General features: G+C 49.6%; 1 protein-coding gene and 1 long non-coding RNA gene across 9 annotated transcripts in view; one reads left to right on the forward strand and one right to left on the reverse strand.

Annotated features, from left to right (window-relative positions):
• The window catches only part of ERAP1 (endoplasmic reticulum aminopeptidase 1), a 178637-nt gene that overhangs the window by 47280 nt on the left and 118774 nt on the right, over nucleotides 1–12583 (reverse strand). Inside the window, exon 1 of one of the 5 annotated variants that reach the window (XM_002713943.6) lies at nucleotides 7377–7518. The exons of the other annotated variants lie outside the window; for them this stretch is intronic. The gene's annotated coding sequence lies outside the window, so the exon portion shown is untranslated. Of the gene's footprint in view, nucleotides 1–7376; nucleotides 7519–12583 lie in introns of those variants that run through there. 5 annotated transcript variants of the gene reach the window in all.
• LOC138845145 (uncharacterized) overlaps nucleotides 6806–12583 on the forward strand; it is a 33094-nt gene continuing 27316 nt past the window's right edge. Inside the window, exons 1-2 of one of the 4 annotated variants that reach the window (XR_016220543.1) lie at nucleotides 6834–7062; nucleotides 9521–9800. This is a non-coding gene — a long non-coding RNA (uncharacterized LOC138845145). Of the gene's footprint in view, nucleotides 7063–9520; nucleotides 9801–12583 lie in introns of all 4 variants that reach the window. The other 3 variants (XR_016220544.1, XR_016220541.1, XR_016220542.1) reach the window with 3 other exon arrangements.

The raw sequence follows: 12583 nt of genomic DNA on the forward strand, positions 1-12583 counted from the left end.
GAAGAGTAGAATGATATATTCAAAGAGACAAGACAGGTCAGACTTGGAAAACATTGCAGGTAGGCCAAACCAGGGCAGGAACTGAAGCACAAAGCATAAAGGGTGACAGAAGGGAACCCCAGGGGACTTGATGGAGAACAGTGTTCATAAGGCAAGGAGAGGAATAATTCCAAGATTATGCTCAAAGCATGCGGGGATTCACACTGCAACCATATCCATATTTTATACTTCATTTTAAAGGCCAGGAGACATAAAAGTTATGTGAATTTTAAGAATGTTGGCAGGGGCTGATGCTGTGGTATAGTAGGTTAAGCCTCCGCCTGCAGCACTGGCATCCCATATGGGCGCTGGTTTGTGTCCCAGCTGCTTATCTTCCAACCTAGCTCTCTGCAATGGCTTGGGAAAGCAGTGGAAGATGGCCCAAGTGCTTGGGCCTCTGCACCCACGTGGGAGACCTGGAAAAAGCTCCTGGCTCCTGGCTTCAGAACGGCTCAGCTCGGGCCATTGCAGCTATCAGGGAGTGAACCAGCAGATGGAGGACCTTTTCGTCTCTCCCTCTCTCTGTCTGTGACTCAGCCTCTCAAATAAATAAATAAAATCTTAAAAAAAAAAAAAGCTTTGGCAATCATGTCCTAAGAATCAAATGTAGTTTGCCTCTCTCCTATATAAACATTCTTCTTTTCTTTTAAAGATGTATTTATTTATTTAAGAGGCAGAGTCACAGACAAAGAGAGGGAGAGACAGAGTGAGAGAGAGAGAGAGGGAGAGAGAGAGAGAAAGAGTCTTTCACTCACTGGTTCACTCCCTAAATGGCCATAATGGCCAGAACTGGGCCTATTCAAAGCCAGGAGCCAAGAGCTTCTTCCAGGTCTCCCAAGTGGCTGCAGTGGCCCAAGCACCCAGGCCACCTTCCACTGCTTTCCCAGGCACGCTAGCAGGGAGCTGGATCGGTAGGAGAGCAGCTGGAATCAAACCAGCACCCATATGGATGCCAGTGCCGCAGGCAAAGGCTCAGCCTACTACCCCACAGCACCAGCCCCAAAAAGTGCTTCTTTAATGGGTGTTTTCCAGGAGGGACCCCTACCATGTGAGCTCTGACAGCTGGTACTAACTCAAAGTCCTCTGGCTTCTGGACACTTGGATCAGATGAGCAAAGAAGTAACTGCATTGTGGACCCCTCAAAAAGATAATGGGACAGGAGATTCTTCCTCTCCAGATGCCAGTGGTTCTCAACTGGCTGCAGACCAACATCCCCCAGGAAACTTCTACAATTCCTGGGGCCTGGCTCCCTACTGACAACAATCATGCTAGAGTCTATGGTGATGGGGTCAAGGATTCAATTTTGTTTTTGTTGTTTAACTTCTCAGAGATTCTACTGACGAACCAGGACTGAACCTACAAAATAAACCTTGTCAAATCCGGGCCTTATCCCTTCTGTGCCATGTGGTAGGATGCTAATGTGGCCCCCTCCATCCACTGGTTCACTCCCTTCCCAGACACACTACTAAAGGTACCTACTTCCGGGGTGGGCACTGGGGCACATCTTGTTAGGCACAGCTTGGGAAGCCTGTATCTGGTATCAAACTGCCTGGGATCAAGTCTTACCTCCACTTCCTGCTAACGCACACCCTGGAAGGCATCAGGTGATGACTCAGGTACTTAGATCCCTGCCACCCAGGTTGGAGACTGAATGGGATTCCTAGATCCTGGCTTTGGCCTGATCCAGGCCTGGCTGCTGTGGGCATTTGGGGAGTAAACCAGCAGACCCAAGACGCATCTCTTTCCTCTCTCTCTCTCTCTCCCCTGCTCTGCTTTTCAAATAAATAAAAACTAACTTTTAGGTTAAAAACAAAAATAAAGATACCTATTTCTGCTTCCCCCATGGAGTGGATCTGGGAGATACACAGAAAGAATGAGACTTCAAAAGGCACCACACAGATGAGCCAGAAACGTGTGAACAGGAAGAACAGGTTTGTTTTGTTTTAATTTTTGTTTGTTCTCTTATCTGAGAACCTACTAAAGGATGCTTGTAGCCATGGGGGAGTGGAACAATCTGGAGAAAACTGAAGTTTAAATACCATTATAGTAGCAAATACCAGGGCCAGGGCAGAGTGATGGATTTGCCAGGAAGTCCATGAGAAGACCAGAGAGTAAAGACACTTAGTGTCCTCTTCCATCAGGAACTCCTGACAGTGTCGGCTTAGCAGGTGCACCTCTCGCCCCAAGTGGTACAGAGCTCTGAAGGGGGCAGGTTTGAAGCCCCCAAGTATTCTCCAACAGCCCAAGAGGAAATGTGTAAAAATTCCAATTGGTGCTGGGCCAACAGAAAGGCCCACAGGCTGCTGACCAGGGTCAGTGGTGAGAGCTTGAATGTAAGGCTTTGCTGGGTGGCGCCCATGAAAGGGCTGAAGAGAACAATACTGTGTCCCGGGCCGGGAAACCACAAGGGTCAGTTAAGGTAGACAGCGCAAGTGCTAGAATGTATTCACCCACAGTTCATGGATAAATAATGAGTGCTAGAATGTATTCACCCACAGGCGATGGATAAATAATGCAAACTTGGCTAAGTGCTGGATCTTCCCTAAAAGGCTATGTTCCTGACTTAAAAGCCAGAAGACGTTTATAATCAGCACCAACCACTCCAATCTGCTACATTTTGTGTTCTGTTGAATTCTAGGCAAGACATCTTAGGACCGGGAACACTCTGGAGAATTTAATTGTTCACATGTCGGTTTCTCCTTTCTAAATTATCAGCTCCCCCAAGGCAGGGGTTGTGTCTCACTGGTCTGGAACATCCTGGACACCCACTTGGTATGTGAGACTGGAAGACTGGGCAATTTCCCTAAGAGTTATTCACAGGCGTCACCCCTTAGCCTTCTCAGCCAGGCAACCTGGGCTTTCCACAGCCTACAGCGTGGAAATCAAGGCTGCTGCCTTATCTCAAAACACAAGCCCCCATGTGCACACCCCAGGATTCACTGTGGGGCTTGGCTGTTCCGAGAATGTGCACAGTCCTTTTCTTTGCACACATCTCTGCTCAAGGACTCCCCCCACCTCAAGCTTCTCCTATCATTCAAGGTGCAACTCAAATGAGGAATCCCAGGGAAAGCTTCCGGGCACTGCTTCCTCTGAAACTCACTGAACACGTCTCATTCTTCCCCTGAAGACAACAGTATGCTTGCCTCTGTATTTCCCAAAGCCCCTGGAATGACACCTTCACGTGGGGGGGGGGGGGGCTGATGAAAAAAACCCGTGAGTGTAATTAAGGATTTCACAGATGCAGGTCTCCTGCTAATCCCCAACAGCCTGTGAGCTTTTCTCCTGAAGAATAAACTCTTCTTGTCTGGCTTCGCCTTTAATAGTATCTGCTCCAACCTGAAACAGTGTTTCTCAGTCTTGGCTGGCCTCCTGGAGTCAGGTCTTATTAGCAGCTCTCAAAGTGATGCCAAGGCTCTCAAAAGCTGCAGTCCCTCCCGAGAACAGTGCCATTCTTTTTGAAGTTAAACACCACTTACACTTAAAAAGACCAAAGCCGAGGAGGATTAAAGAACCAGCAAGACTGAGCTCCTACACAGTGCTTGGCGCCTTACAAGTTACTCATTCCAACAGCCTGGCATCCCCGCTCTGAGTGGGGAAACAGAAGCAAACATTCCCATAGCTCAGCCAAGTTCACATGAGTGGAAATGCAATCCAAGTCTGTAATCACCAGCTCCCTGCTCTTCCCCATTTCCCAGGTTTTGTACTGAGACCTCTCTGTGTCCTGATTTCCCACGTGATATGCTATTCATTCTGCCTTTGCCCGTTATGCCCATTCTCTCACTTAAGAAAGCTGAGCCGCAATGTCCTAAATAGCACTCTGGCCTCAGAATCAGCCCTAAAGGCACTCGGATCTGGCTGAAAAGCCCATGACAGTATTTCAGGCATGGAAAGCCAAGACACTCTGGCAAAAAGATCTCTGTGAGTGAGATCCCAGTGGAAAGAACAGGTCTTCAAAGAGGGAGGTGCCTTTCTCTGAAGGGAGGAGAGAACCTCCACTTTGACTATGACCGTGTCTAAACAAGATAAGAGTCGGAGAACTCAAGGGGCTTCCATAGCCTTGGAAACTCATAACTGGTGCATAGGGAGATTACTGATGCCATAAACAGGAGTGTCAATTGGTAAAGTCAACAACAGGAGTCACTGTGCACTTACTCCTCATGTAGGATCTCTGTCCTTAACGTGCTGTACACTGAGGCTTAATGCTATAACGAGTACTCAAACAGTATATTTCACTTTGTGTTTCTATGAGGGTGCAAACGACTGAAATCTTTACTTAATGTACACTAAACTGATCTTCTGTAAAAAAAAAAAAAAAAAAAAAGAAAGAAAGAAATTATCAATTCCCAACTTGACTCTCACTGGGATTAAACATGACAATAGGTCTGATCTGATTTCATCATCATTTAAAAAAAATCATCTATTATTTTTCACTTTATGTTTTTGTGTGGGAGCAAACTGTTGAAATACTTACTTAAGGTATACTAAGCTGATCTTCTGTATATTAAGATAATCGAAAATGAATCTTGATGTGAATGGAAGGGGAGAGGGAGTGGGAAAGGGGAGGGTTGTGGGTGGGAGGGACGGTATGGGGGGGGAAGCCATTGTAACACATGAGTCGTACTTTGGAAATTTATATTCATTAAATAAAAGATTAAAAAAAAAAGATTTATTTAAATAAAAGCAACACTATAAAAATCAAAAAAAAATATTCTATAGTTTGAGTAATGATAACACAGGTATATTTATGCTTTAATAATTCATCCATCTGTATATATTTTTAATATTTATGAACTGTTTATGTATTTTGCTTCAATAAAATGTTTAGCCAAAAGGAAGAAAAAAAAAAAAAAAAGAAAGCTGAGCCGCAGCTTCCAGGATTGCCTACAAATGTAGAGAAATAAAAATATAAACAAACATTTACTAAAAAAAGTATTTTGGTGCAAAAAAAATTTTCAAACCCATGCACCATTTTTTCATATTAATTTTTAGTGGGTGTTTAGAAGGCCCTCGTATACAAATATTTGAAGAATTTTTTGCACCCAAGTAACCACCTTTTAATTCCATTTACCACGCAATTTTGAAAACAGCCTCATAAATAACTGTAGATATATACTAACACACTCACATATACTAAGTTTGCAGCCAGGAAAACGCCCAGCTTTGAGCTCCTGCTCTGCCACCCGACACTGTGACCCTGGGCAAGTTGATCCAGCTGCCTCTTTATTTCCAGTCGTATTTTCTTCACGTGTGAAATAACAACATCTCTCTCACAGGATTGTTTGAAAGACTGAACGGGTTCTACATGTATTTATTCAGAATCAATTGCTAAGTGCCAGCAACACCAGGTCTCTGACCTCACAGCAGGAGCTGGGGGTTTTTAATGAGATCGGACAAAGGCACAGCCTCATTAACCACCACACACACGAACTAAAAGAGTGTAAAGGCAGATGGATCTCCACTGGCGAAGGGGCTAAAATATTTCAGCTGAGACTCACAGGACAAACACAAGTTAGCGAAGACAAGGCAGTGTGCCAAGAGGGACCTGTACGCGCCTTTGCAGGCTCAGAGACAGTAGAGGGCGCTGTTTGGGACCAGGCAGCCTTGCAGGCTTGGTTAGGACTTCGGACGGTTCCTAAGGGTGGTAAGGAGCCACTGCAAGGATTTTTTGCTAGGAGGTATCAGGGTTCAGTTCACATTTTTTTTTTTTTGACAGGCAGAGTGGACAGTGAGAGAGAGAGAGAAAGGTCTTCCTTTGCCGTTGGTTCACCCCACAATGGCCGCCACAGCTGGCACACCGCACTGATCGGAAGGCAGGAGCCAGGTGCTTCCTCCTGGTCTCCCATGGGGTGCAGGGCCCAAGCACTTGGGCCACCCTCCACTGCCTTCCGGGGCCACAGCAGAGAGCTGGCCTGGAAGAGGGGTAACCGGGACAGAATCTGGCGCCCCGACCGGGACTAGAACCCGCCCGGTGTGCCGGCACCGCTAGGTGGAGGATTAGCCTAGTGAGCCACGGCGCCGGCCTCAGTTCACATTTTAAGAAAAACCAGCTTGGCTGCTGTGTGTACAGTGGAAGGCTGGAAAGCACTGAGAATGAAGGGAGGAGGCCAGTTAGGAACCTGGGCAGGGCTTCAGCCTGTGGCTTGTGCAGAGGTGGAAGAGGCCCCGCTGGATGGACCCATCATTTGTATCAGGGCAAACCCAAGTCAGGGGTGAGAGAGGTCAGCATCAGGCCTGGGGGCCAGGTGTCTAGAATGAGCATCTTCTCTGAGTTGGGGGGGACTTCGGGAGGAACAGATTGAATTGTATTGCCGGGATGGAAGGGGAATCTTGTTCATCGTTTGGTTTAATTTGTGATGTCTGAGACGTCCAAGGGGATCAAGCAGACAGGCAGTTAAAGGCACAGGTCTAGAGCGTGGAGCTAAAGGCTTTCAACAATGTCCCTGAACCTGACTGTACTGCCTCAAACAGTTTTTCAAAGTATCTCCCTTTGGCATCGGACCAGCCACAAGCAGAGCGAGCGTCTTTCACTTTCAGTGATCCCGATGGAAGGGCAGCAGGCTGTTGGCTAAGTTCACCTCTCCGCCAGGAAGAGTCTAAGGTGCCTTTGCAACGACTCTGTGTAGGCTGCTTTCGATTCTGCCTCACCAAGGAGGCCGCTGGCAACCGGGCCTTAACTGGAATACGCAGTGCATGGCCAAATCCTCGGGGAAGGGACTCTAACCAATCCTGTAAAGTCTGCCTAGTGCTCCCCCCACCCCACCCCACCGCCAGACTGTTGACCACAGCCTAAGTTCAGAGTAAATTCGGGCATTCTCTAGAAAACAGCCGTTTCTGAACTGGCCCGCACCATAAACGTCCATTGGCCGAGAGCACTGGGGAAGCACCTGCTTCCCCTTCCTCTCACGGATTAACTCCGAGGCCCACCTGGCTTGGGAGGCACCCGCAGGGACATTTAATTTGCTTAAGATAATTAAATAATAAAACCCGGGTAGCTCCCGAGCGAAGCGGGAGCGAGAAATACGGGTGAGCACGGGTTAAAGCGGCTGGGCAGCGACCCGGGGTACACCTGCGGCCCGCCCCTCCCCAGGGCTCAGCCAGGGGCCACCCTCCTTTCTCAGCCGCCCTCGCGCGGGGTCCCCAGCCCCCGGCCCACGCGGGGCCGGCTGCACCCGGCCGGGGCGCGCACGGAGCCAGCGCGGAGCAGCAGCCGGCCGGCGCCCGCCGCCTCCTCCCGCCGGGCTGGTGCCCGCGGCGCCCGCGGCCCTCCCGGGAGCCCTCAGGGAAGGGGCCCGCCCCGCAGCCTCCTGCCCGCACCCGGGCCCCGCGCCCCTGCTCACCCTCGCGCCGCCGCCGCCGCCGCCGCCCGCCTGGAGCCTCCGCGACCGAAAGTGAAAGCGGGGCCGGCGGCGGGCGGGCGGGCGTGGAGGAGCGCGCGGCCCGAGCCCCAGCTGCAGGCCCCGAATAGCCCCGGCCGAAAGGGGCGCTGGCGAAGGGGAACCCCGGGAGCGGGGCCTAGCGCGAGGCCGCCGTCCCCAAGGCGGGGGTCGGGAAGTGGGGGCTGCAGGCCCGGGATGGCAAGGCAAGGATCGGGCGGGCAGCAGCGCCCCTCTCAAGGCTGGCCCTTCCCTCGCAGTGTCTCTGGGAGCTGGGTTTGGCTTTGCGTGGCTGGCCGCGGGATGCAGGACCACGCGGCCGCTTCGGAGGGGGTCCGAGGCCTGGCTGGAGCTCGCGGGTCCGCCAGGCCGGCACGAGCACGACGCCCATTGGACGCAGGGGGTGTCCGTCATCCTCTCTCTGCGAATGGATGCAGAGCTCTGAGGGCCCGCCCCAGAAACTCGCGGCTGTTGCCGGAAGCCGAGCCGCGGGTGCGCGCCGCGAGGCTGGGAGGGCTGTGCAGGGGCGAAGGGCCGGGACATCCCCACCGCTCACCGCCAGGGGGCGCCGTGAGCCCCGCTAGGCTCGGAGGCTTGTCTTAACCGTGCCCCCAGCGTTTTCAGACGCCTTCGGCTGTGCGCGGCCGTGGCCCCTGGGGGCAGCCCGGGCTGTCTCCTGCCTCCGTCGGAGGGCTGGGTGAGGACGCCTGGGAACGGTGTCGCCCAGCCATCGCAGGCCTCCTTTCGCATACAACATTGAGTTCTGCGTCTTCTCTGCGGTCTCGGGCCGTTTTCTAACACAAACATGGGCGCCGTGTCCCAGACTCATCAGGGGCGGCATCCAGGGGAGGTTTTCTGTTTGTCTGTTTTTTATTAACACGCAGCAAGCTTGGGGCTTGTCCCGGGAGCCGGTGGTTTCGGCGGGTTCGGAGGAGGGAGGCGGGCGGGGGCCGTGGCTTCCCGTCCATCAAACCCATTTCACGTCGTCGCTTTCCTTCTGCGAGGTCTGTCCTGGTTTCCCGTTCGGTTTCCAGTCAGCTTTCTTTTACAATAGCTCTGAGAGGCGGGAGGGCAGGGCGGACGAGCCAGAGCAGCCCTGGGGGCTGACAGAGAAGAAGGCGGGAAGACCATCTTACCACTGTCCTTTTTGATAGAAAATCTTACCCAGAATCAAGACGTAGAAAACTCACCAAAGCAGAGCTGTTCCGATTAACAGGGCAGCTGCTTCCATTCAGGTTCTGCCCACTGCCCCCTCCCCCAACACACACACACACACACACACACACACACACGTCGAGGGCCCTGAGATATCTCCCTAGCTCCCAGGGCCCCAGAACTCAATTCTTTTAATGCTAATTTTAAAAAGAATATCTTCATATTCTCGATAAAGAGGATGACACTTTTCCCCCTAGGTGCCCGATTGCAAGCTGTCCTGCTAAACAAAATCTGTGTCATTTTATTTATAATCAGAAACAGAAAAGCACAGATATCAAATTAAGAGCCGGAGACACTTGTTTTGAGCTCTTGACAGCTAACAAAGTCCTGTGAAGTGTTGCAGTTTGCAAGCATTCTCATATTGGTGTAGGCAGGCAGATAGCGTAAAATCCATTAGGTTTGTGATCTGGAAGACCACGCCCTCACCACGCCTCTGTGTGATCTCAAGCCCCTACCTGATCTCACCTGGAAGCTCACCTGCCAATCAGGCTATGTAACCACGCCCCTTTGGGAGTGGATAAAAGGCCTGGAACATGGTGCCCCCCCCCCCTATTGCCCTTGCTACCTGCACCTTAGATGCATGAGGCCTTTGGGCTGCCCACTCTCTGGCTACCTGCCTGCACGCTTGCTCCATGTGGCTTGCTTCTGGCCTGCTTTCTGCTTGGGATGGACTCAACTTAGCTTCTAGACTTCTCTCTCCCCTAAATAAAGCCCAGTGTCACTCTCCCGTGCATTTCTCTCACTGAATAAGCATCTTTAAAACTTAGCACGTTATCGGGTCTATTTGAGCCAGTATTCAGAATACATGGCAAGAGCCCACAAGCTTATTACTATTGGAAATTACTAATAAGCAGGTTGGTATCAATATGCTTTCTCTCACTGGGTCTTCACAGTGCACTTGTGCAGGTGGCTTAAAGCTCCATTTTTCTAGAATGAGGAACCTGAGGACTTGAGATGCTAAGTGACCCACCAAGGGCCACCACGTAGAAAGAGCCTGCTTGGAGTGAAGCCAATTCAAGGGAAAGCAGAGCTGATGGAGAGCCTCAGATCCCACTGTCTGAGGAAGCTCTACCCTTGGCCAAAGATGTCTTCATTTGGTTCAGCTTCATAAGGAGTCCCAAATCATCATGTAATGGAAGGGAGCCATGGAGCCCAACTTCTGGGCTAAGTTCAGTAAGTTCTTGTTGAGAACTGTTGTCACACTTCTGCTATAGGGCACCCCTAAAGTGGATGAACTGCTGCAGAACCGCTAAAACTGGCACTTGCCTGATGCATACCAAGCCAGTTACTGCCACCAGCATGGAGAAGGAGGTATTCGTTGTATACAGTAAGGAGCCAGGAAAACCGTTGCTTAATTCCAGGACACCCAGAGGGGTTAGGAGTAAAGGTTCTTATAGGTTGAAGCTGAGCTGACAGGTGCATCTTCAGTCCTGGTCGTTGGCTAAACAGTCCTTTGAATGGTCAGCGGTATCATGTCTTTTAGAGAATTTTGATGATGGTAAAGTGGGTTCCCATTCAGTCTGGGGGCTGCATTTAGGGGTGGTTACCTTTTGCTCAGGGCCTGGGGTTCCTGGAAAAGAAACCCCTCAAGAAAAGACTGAACATCAAAATGCTATCTATAGGAGAAATAATCTCATGGGCCGGGTGGTTAGGGCCCTTGTGGGGACACTGGACCACTCCTTCAATTCACTGAGCTAATCTTAGTAAGAAGTTGACTTGCAATCACAAAAACTGGACAAGGAAACTTTAAGCTAAAGGAGAGCGGGTAGAAGACCAGGACCTAATGGTATCCAGCGTCCGCATCCAAGGCATTGTCCAGGGGTTTGGTTTACATTCTAGCTGGGAGGAGGACTGATTATGTATTTTCCATTTTCCCTACCTCCTCAAGAATTTACCCCATAAACTCCTGCAAGCTAGGGAGACCTGGGCATGTCTGCAGTTCCCACAGCCTGACACAGCCCAGGGACTCCACCCCTGTAATGAGACCACTCATCTCTCAGCTCCCAACCTGATAAGTCACCATAAGTTTGTTTGTTTGTTTGTTTGTTTTGACAGATGAGTTAGAGAGAGAGAGAGAAAGGTCTTCCATTTTCTGTTGGTTCACCCCCCAAATGGCTGCTACGGCCGGCGTGCTGCGCCGATCTGAAGCCAGGAGCCAGATGCTTCCTCCTGGTCTCCCACGTGGGTGCAGGCGCCCAAGTACCTGAGCCATCCTCCACTGCCCTCCCGGGCCACACCAGAGAGCTGGACTGGAAGAGGAGCAACCGGGACTAGAACCCAGTGCCCATATGGGATGCCGGTGCTGCAGGCAGAGGATTAACCAAGTGAGCCATGGGGCCAGCCCCCATAACATAAGTTTTTAAAAGTTGCATTTCTTTCATTTGCTAATGAGACTGAACATATAGAGAAGACACATGTTGATGAGATGTTTTTGATTTCCTCCTTTGGGAATTACATTTTTATGTTGCTTGCCCATTTATCTACTGGAAAATCATTATTTGGTGGTAAAAAATTATCTATGACACACAGGAGAAAGCAGTGAGCTTTAGTGAAAATGCAAAATATCCATCAGTGAGGCTCTACTGTTTGCAAGAAAACCCACAAATGTGTCTACATGAATCGTGTCAATTTCTTACAATCTACATCTATGCCTGCCAAGTTAAGTCATTTGAAATGTTAGAGTTTCCTAGATATGGTTGGCCTGAACATGTGATACCAGGAAACCTACTATCCAAGATGCGTTTTGTTTATGGCTCCCTCTGCCACAGAAATTGTACAAAGAGAGGATGAGCTATCCAGCAGGGTGAGCATGTTCTTTGCATAACACCTGAAAGAATAATAAAAATATTGGAATGAAAATATAGATAGGATTGTTCACTTTTTTTCTGAACAACTGTGATATCACACTCTTAAATGGTTTTCATGTGTTTGCAATATTGAGTATCTATTGAAGCCATTGAACATGGAAGACATAATTTTTTTATAGCTTAGTTTCTAGAAGGTTAGTGGCTTTTATTATATTGACATTAGATGACCTATGACATAAAGGAGAAAAGAAGAGGAACTAATAACCTTTGAGGGGAGGTTCCAGAAGGTTTATACATACAACAGGGGCCTGACGAGAGAAAATGTAATTTATGTTCATCCATATGTGGTTAGCACAAAGCACCATTAACTTGACAGGGTTTGGCTTAAGTGAGGTCTCTGGTTCCGGGCTTGCAATCTATTAGAAAATTAGATTGTGATTATGGAAGATGTTGTTCAAGTGGCCTCAAACATAGGGCTACCCAAACCCATTATTTCTTGCCCAGTTCTCCCTAATTGACACTTCTGTTTCTCTCATTTTAAACCTTCAGATTTGAACTAAGAGGCATGAAGGGGAAGGAAGAGGTGGTCTCTCACCCTTGTGTGTGCATAACTCACATAACTCGCACACATAACTCGCCTGGCTGCCCTAGGAGGCAGGGAAGCTGACCTTCTTTGATGCCAAGAGGCTGTCTGGACTGTGGCAGGAATTCTTGTTTTACTTACAAAGATTGTATGAGAGGTGAACAAAGCAGATGTCTAGAGCCCTCTTGAGACAATGAAGCATTAATTATAAAACTGGAGCAAAGCGAAACAGTTTAACATAGAAATGAAAAGGAGTCAGGTAACCTATCAAATCCCAAACAGTACCCTAACAGGAGCAGGTGTCTGGCCTAGCAGAGCCTGCTTCCTATGTTGGAGAGCCTGAGTTCGAGACCTGGCTCTGGCTCCTGATTCTAGCTGCTGCTGATGCACACCTTGGGAGGCAGCAGTGATGGCTGCAGTAGTTGGGTTCCTGCCACCCACATGGGAGACCGGCATTAAGTTCTTGTCTTCTGGCTTTGGCTTGGTCCAGCCTGGCCACTGTTACAGGCATCTGGGGAATGAACCAGCAGACAAGAGCTTTCTATCTTTCTCTCTCACTCAAATAA

This window comes from Oryctolagus cuniculus, chromosome 14 (assembly GCF_051225735.1).
Source record: "Oryctolagus cuniculus isolate XC-2025 breed Fujian yellow rabbit chromosome 14, ASM5122573v1, whole genome shotgun sequence".
In the NCBI taxonomy this organism is placed as follows: domain Eukaryota; kingdom Metazoa; phylum Chordata; class Mammalia; order Lagomorpha; family Leporidae; genus Oryctolagus; species Oryctolagus cuniculus.